Raw genomic sequence first — 8,157 nt, forward strand, 5'->3', positions numbered from 1 at the left:
GCCTATGAGTGACCTCGTGCCACAGCTTCCGACCAGTAGTTTCATAGCTACTTCCAGCCAAGCAAAGCATCTCTTACAGTAGTCACAAAGATACTCATCCAGCAATACACTTCCACTGTGGCAACCTATTCTCTCATGCTCATGTAAGATATCCTTCCTCCAATTTATCAGAGGGCACTATCATTACTGACAACTGACCCTGGGCCAGACCCCATCCAGAATGGACCCCATCTGGAGAGACACACAAACATGGATGCCATGGAGCCTGCTCTTGCTTTACTGCTGCATCACATGTCTTATATACCAGCAATGGCTTCCACGCAGGCTCATCCCATACACCCAATAATGCAACCCCATGCGTGCATGCCCCTTCCCACTCCCAGAGTCCTCCCTTGCATAAATCATGTCATCACAGGGCACTCAGCAAGGCACTTTATCACATCCCATTCTGTGGTTCCACTTCAGCTGCTTTGGCTGTTGTTATCTAGCAGTTCTTGTGCAATTGCTCAGGCCCGTCCCCTGGTTGACCTTGTTCCACAACATGACACTATTCAAAAACCAGACATGAGTTATTCTCTGAGACTGTTCCACTACACATACAGTCATCTGAAAAACCCATGTCGCAAACTTTCTCAATATCTCTAGAGAAGTAAGATGATCAAATCTTTAAGGAAGGGAATGGAGTCTTAGCGTAGAAAATCACAAGATAGTGCCCATTATGCACAAAAGAAGGCAGAGGGAAGGATCTAGTTTACTTTCAGACCAGACTTCACTCAATTTCCTCATCCTTCAGAGGTACTTTTGATGTACACATACCACACTTCCAGAACTAGCTCTGTCCCTGCTGACTGAACATGAGGATGAACATGGATGTAAGCCCAGAATTTACTCTGGCAAAGAACTGTGGATTATCAAACTCAACGAGAAACAACCAGATCAAGATCTGTGTCCCAGGAGACTCTCACAACCTTATCCATTCTGGACACTTTCTTATGAATAACTGGGCAAACTGCCCAAAGCCTGATCTGGTTAGAATTGCACATCGGGTTTATACATTTGACAACAATAAAATATTTTTCTGCTTTCCAACATATGTTTGTTCTCTGGCCTTGAGGTCCTTTGGGACTACTCTTAACTCTGCTGCAGTTTTCCCTGACTTCCCTGTGAGATATGCATGTACATGCTATGATCGTAGGAGATGAGAACTTCTGCACATTCAGGTTTGTGAATGGTCTCTCAGAGACAACCTGTGAGCCTCATGTCTAATTCCAAGGACAGATTAGAAAGAGGTGGCAGTCAAGTGCAACAGAAGTTCTCTCTAGGATCAGGGATATTAGAAGCTGTGCTTCCTTCAGCTGGGAGGAGGAAAGACAACATCTTTCTGCCAGGTTCTGGAATGGTGTAATGAGCCAATTCTTTTATTTTTCTGCATGGATCAAGACTAGCAACAAACTTTCAAAGCTGACAGACTTGCAGTGATGGTTTGGGAGCAGAATCCTATTAGTTGCCCTCTTCCAAAGATTCCATCAAATGACATTCATATACCCTCAATAGTTAAAGAGTATATTTCCTGATGTAGAGGGATAATGGAGGCCAGCACTCAGTGGAGATTTTTTTTTTTTTTTCTTGTTGATTCAAATAAAGTTTTAAAACACTGTTTGTTTCAAGAGAGGAAAGTAGAGACTGTTTTTAGTTTGGAGCAGGGAAAGAACAGTAGGGGCATGTAGACATGAAGACCTGGTGTAGAGAACAGAATGCTCTTCTTACAGTAACAATGGAAAACCTTCTCTCTGCTGAAAGGATGCAAAGGAGGGGTAGGTAGAAAATGAGAGTATTATCTGAAAGGGAAGGTGAATGAGGAGAAAACTGAGATTATCTCAGAAGTCTTGAAGCTAGGAACAGGCCCTGAAGAAAGGTAGTGATGTTGATCAATAAACACTTATACAAACAGTCTTTAGCCACAGTTCTTGCATTTCAGGAGAGCTACTGAAGCAACATCCAAGGTCAATGAATGTAAAAATTTGAATATTTATTGTCAGGAGACATCGAAGCAGATTGTAACTTTGAAGGTAAGAGTCAATGCCAATGATACAAATGAGAAACCTTGCATTATATGTGGGTGACTGTACCCAAGACCCAAAGGACCTGAGTTGCAGGCATAGATATCATATACTATCCAAGGGTTCTTTCTTCAGAGATGTGATGAAACTTCATTGTTTTCTCAAAGCTTATAAGTTTATCAAACAACTGTAGATAAACACAATACTATAAGCCAAAATATTAATTTATAAAGAAAAAACAAACAAAAAACCACAAAACCAACATGCAGTAGTGAGAATGAGAATAAACACACACCCCGCTTATAAGGTGAAAGCAATCAACAGAAACAGATTTGTTAGTAAGAACAGCATTTCTCATACCTTTTTCTGGCCCTATATATAGTTTGCAAAACCTAGTAAGGGGCAGGCCTAGGCAGACTGTCAGCCTTACTCTGCCTAAGAATGGCACATTTGAGCATTCTGAGGAGCTCACCAATCCTGCTTTCACACTGCTTCTGAGACAATCTTCATATCCAGACAGCAGCCACACAAAATGTAAGGCCTGAACAGGCTTTGTGAGCTTCCTGGTGGATTTACCACAGATTACCAGAAATATACAAATTTCCTGTGTTCACAGTAAATCATCTCCTCTTACCTCTTGTTCACATGTAATCACTTAGACTCGCAGTTAAGTTCTTCTGAGCAAGACCTGAGGGAATAATTTTCCTCTCAAACATACACATATACAACAGTAGAAGACTACATAAATTTAAAAAAAAAATAAAGTTGGTGGCATGGATCAGTTTTTGTTTCCTGTTCTGTTTTACTCTTTTCATTTCTTGTAAGGTTGGTATACAGAGAAAATGGAACTTGAGAAGGAATGTATATGTGCCCTCCAGTTACTACTCTCCAAATAAGGATGCTGAATGAAAGTATCACTATGCCCTTCAGGTTCTAAGATGTAAGCCACAGAAGACACAGAGGTTGTACATGTCCATAACCAATTCCTTTCAAAAGATGTTAATCTCTTCCTTTAGCATTCCACTATATTAATTCTACCTTAAGGCATCTTCTCTGCTAATGTCTTCACTGTATCTCACTCTCATTTTCGAAATGACACCCTGTTTTATTCTCTTTTGTTCTTAAATTTTCTTTCTGACAAAAAAGAAAAGGGGGGAAGGAGGGTGGGGGAGAGGGGAAGTTGTGTTCTGTTAAATTTATCAGTATTATTTAATGAATTTTCTTAAGCAGATTTCAAACTGCTGACAATCTGAGAAATAGTGATTTTTTTTATATCCTCCTAAACCTCCCTCGTCACACAACCTAAAACATGCCTAGCTCAAATGAAAAAAGTATCCATTTTCCCTTTTCCTCCATATGTATAGGAATATCATGTGTGGACATAATTATCATAACCTCACTTGGCAACAGGATTTTTTTAAAAGGTTTAAAATCTCTTCTAAAACAAGCTTTCAGTTTTCTAAAATGATCTTACTTTACACACAGCTTTGCATGTGAAATAGCAAATTATTTTTACTTTTATTCAAAAACCAGGAGGAATTGTTTGTCATGCACAGAAAATTGTTCACTAAAAAACGTGTTTATATTTTTTTAAAAGTACAACTGCATCAGCTTTTAGATTTTATTTTCACCCAATATACAACACAATTTTCAATAATGAGACCCACTGTAGTTTTCTTGATCCATTCATGATCACTGAAATACATACAGTAATTTCAAAAGCATTCTTGAAAACAATCCAAAAAGAGTAAACAACTTGATCATAAGACCTAAGCCTAAAGGAAGTGCCTCACACTGATTTCAGTGACAATAATCATAATTAGTAAATATCAGATTGCTTTTACTCACATCAGTTAAAATGTTTGAAGCTATTTTTTGGGAGCTGATGACACTGTGGTGAATACATTACAATGCTGTGGGTTCAGTTTAAGTGTACTGATTCTGGCTCCACCAGACAGCTGCAGCCCCTGCAAATCCTTGAAACATCCCCTGAGTACCTGAGTCTCTGAGGACTGAAAATCCTAATTCTCAGACTCAGATCCTCATTTCTGCCATAAACAAATGGGGTAACTTGAGGAAACCACTTCTCTACCTCTGTGCCCCTGCCTTCTGCTAGTATCACAGAGCCAGTATTTCTTTGCTATGTTTTGTGCAGATCTCATCTTACAGAATTTCTCCTCTTCTAGGACAGCAAATTTCTTCTATGCCATTTTTAAGCAGATTCCAGGTACTGTTGTTGCAAGACACAGCAAAATACTAATAATTCCCCCTGGGATTGTGTGTCAGAGCTGTTTGATCTTTGATAGCCTAAAAAAAAAAAAAAAAAAAAAAGAAGTACAATGAAGTACAATGTTTGGGGAAAGTGCTACTGTTATAGCATAACCAAAAACTGGTTGTTGAGAATGAAAAATAATGGGGGAAAGAACAAAAGAACAAAAGAGAGAGAGAGAAGAAAAAAAAAATTTTAAAAAAAAGGAAGAAAGAAAAAGAAGATCCTTAATTTAAAAATAAAACATTGTGGGGTAGTTTATGCGGTACATCTTGTCTTTTGTTCTGAAAGAACTGGTATAAGACCCTACGAAATGCAGTGTGGTAAAACTGATTCACAGTGTGCAATCATGCAACTTGCATATTCTCACTGTTGTCTGCAGTTAACATACAGCTTTTCTTGAAATCATGCTTAACAGATATATTTTTAAGGCCTTCAGCTACTGTATTTCGATCAGACAGACAATAATCTGAATTTGAATAGCAGAACTGCTTGTTATTTATTTTTTATCATTATTTTCATTTTACTTTATAGCACCTAGAATTAATACATACCAGAATCCCCTTTGCAGTCACAGACAATGAGTGCAAACATTTCTTTCTAGCCAAGTGCCACAGTTCCTACACTATATTATTCTAAATGGATGTTCACTCTTGCGACTGCTGTGAGGTGAATTGCTAATATTTGATTATCAATAGTGATGTCACTAGGCAAATGCAACTGTATCAGAGGGATCAGCCCAAAGTCAAAACTGAAGTTTACAAGGAATGAGATGAAAGAAATCGATCTGAATAAAGAGAGGGCAGTACTATGAGGCTCTGCTGTGGTGGACTCGCTAACCCTAAACCCTTCCACCTGAATTCTAACAAGTAAATCAAAGCACTTGTATCTGGATCAAGGCACTTTCCAGCTTTGCTTTAGTGACAGGGGAATGGGCATTACCCAGAAGCTGCAGGGTGATGTTCAGACGCGGCTAACAAACCACCAGCTCAGCTTTTCTTTTCCACAGGGCAAGCACTCTAAATGCTCCTCCTCCCCTTAACTTGCTGAAACTTGCAGCTGTGATTCACAACCTGACCAACAGTGATAGATAACAAACCACTGACCTTGAGGGCGGCTTTGTGTGTCAGCCTTCTTATTGCATTGAGTCACCGCACTCCTCGTGTGTGTTATTTTAAGTAGCACATTTATCAGCCAGTACCAAACGGAATACGTGGCCATGTGTATTTTATTAGTAGATTTTGAGTATTCGGTGTGGAGGGGGGGAACAGAAAAAAATCAATTTTTTTTTTCAAAAAAGGCTTGAAGGTTCTGACACACTTTAAAAATCTCCTTGTTTTCAGCTACAACATAAGGAATCTATATGGATGCTAATATGTTTGCATTTGTAGCTTTTCCAGACTTTCTTTTTTTTCTCCCAACACACTGCAGTATAGCAATGTCAGAAATATACCATTCCCCATAACAGGACACATCTGTGGTGAATCTGCACAGAAGCAATTAATTTCCTTGTGGTATTTTTACACTGGAGGCTTAATGCAAGTCCCCATTATACAAACAAAAAGCTCTAGACAGCTCCTGCTGCCTGATAAAAAAAAAATAAAAAAATAAAAAAAAAAATCAGATTGAGAAGGGCTGTTTGGCCTAGGACTGCTACAGGCAATGACTTGTAATGAGGCATCCCAACACTAATTATGAAGCTTATTAAAGAGAATTGTCTAAGTTGTACTAAAGCGCATGCTATAATCGTGTTAAGGAAGACATGCAGACCGAACTGGGGTCCTCCAGTTTCTTCACTTAGACAAGTGGACCCACTGCTTAATGAAGCCAGTTTGGGTCTCCGTTTATCACAGCAGCGTTATTGTGCTTGGCAGTCTGGTCAAGATGAATTTGATGGAGAGGCAGGTGAGAATCCCAGCAGCTGGGTGATAATTCACACATCATAGCCTTCCCGACTAACTAACATCTGCGAGGGAGTGGGCCAAGGGACTGTCAAAAACAAATACTTCCAAACCAGGATTTTATTATTAAACTTCTCCCAAATCTTCACTAAGGTTGAAAAACCAATATTTCAGTGTACTGTTTCAGGAAAAAAAAAAAAAAAAAAAAAAAAAGAAAGAAAAAAAAAAAAAAAAAAAGGGGAAAAAAAAAAAAAAAAAAAAGATTAATAAAGATGTTAGGAGGCTGAACTGCTGTGAGATTTGTTTAATTATTCCCCACAGTACTGCCCCAGCAATCTGCTGACATTTAGCCCCGACCTTGCAAATCCTCAGTAAATATTAATATATCAACTCAAACAGGGACCGTTGTTTTATTGGTTCACGGAGCTCAGAGAGATTCGCCACAGCAGTGAAAAATAATGTGCAGAACTGAGGAAGAACGGCTCCTTTGATATCACCTTCTGCTGCACACATGTGCTGGGAGCATCAACAAAATGGAAATTCTGTTACTTTGCCACAGCTGTAGAGTGACACTTCAGATGCCTTTGCTTCCCTTTGTACAGCCTGCTGGAATAATCCCAAAACCACAGTGGCAAGAGATTAGAAAACACACACGCGCGCGCACACACACACATAGGAAGACAGAGAGAGAGAGGGAATGAGTGAGAGAAAGATCACATTTTATTATCTGACACAGTGGAAATTTTAATAATGGTAAGCTCCCATCTTAAAACCTAATAAGCTTTGCTCAGAACAATGAGTGCACGAATATGAGCCAACGAGAGCTAGGCACAATCCACTGGCATCTGTTTACTGTGGCAACTTTGCTATTTGCCTCCATGAGTGCCACGTAAACTTCTTTTTCTCCAAACAGTTGCCTCCTTTGACTGCCTCCTAATGTACTTTACGTGCCTACCAGTCCTCACAAACCCTGACAAAATACTCCCAATTTATTTTCTCCCTTTTATTTGCTCGCCTCAAATGTAAATGCACATTATTAAAGTATCTTCTCATAACAACACTGCCATTACCAATTGGCAAGTGTTTGATGTGGGTCAACACTGCATCCAGAATTCTTGGGTTTAGGGGAAAGGGCTGCTGTGCAACATTTGGCATTCAGATGTATTGAGCTGCAGAGTTAATGCGTGATTAATTTTATTCATAAAAATGTTAATCACTTCATTGTGAGATCTTTTTAACATTCTGCGCACCAAGCACCTTTTAACTTCTTTTTCACACAAGCCCACAAATGTATTTAATATTTTCAAACATTCTGTTATTACCAATAACACTGCTAATTAAACATACATTTAAAATGTTATAAAAAGCTGGCAAATAACGGCACAACACTAAACACAAATGGAGGCCCGCTGCCCGCTGCCTCCCCTGTGCCCCCTCCCCTTTGGCAGCAACTGACCAGTTTCTTTAATGTGCACTTGTTTGCACAGTCCCTGAGGCTTTTTTTTTTCCACAAGCATGCTTCAGCCTCCACTGACACAGCCGAATATCATAAAAATAATTCAAGCCCATAGCATGCTATAGACAGCACTAAAAATACCTCTGTACTAAGGCAGGGTGGAACCATAGGGTTGGGTGCGTTGCAGCAAGTTTGGCAGCTGTTTTGGGCTGAGATGGGTGTTTTTTGAGACAAGCTCTTGAGTCTCATCTGGGAGTGGTGTCAGGCATTGGTGGGTGTGCCGGCTGCGCTCACTGACTTCTTGTTTCCAGCTGGGCAAGGCTATTGTGAACGTATTCAGCCAATGCACTCATGAAACTGGATAAATGGATTAGTGGATCAGAGACACTATCGGCATCTTCAAAAGAAAAACAGCAGCCTGCAAAAAGACTGACATTTGTGCACTGGGGCAGAGGGTGTGTGAATGCTCTG

This window comes from Coturnix japonica, chromosome 2 (genome assembly GCF_001577835.2).
Source record: "Coturnix japonica isolate 7356 chromosome 2, Coturnix japonica 2.1, whole genome shotgun sequence".
In the NCBI taxonomy this organism is placed as follows: Eukaryota; Metazoa; Chordata; class Aves; order Galliformes; family Phasianidae; genus Coturnix; species Coturnix japonica.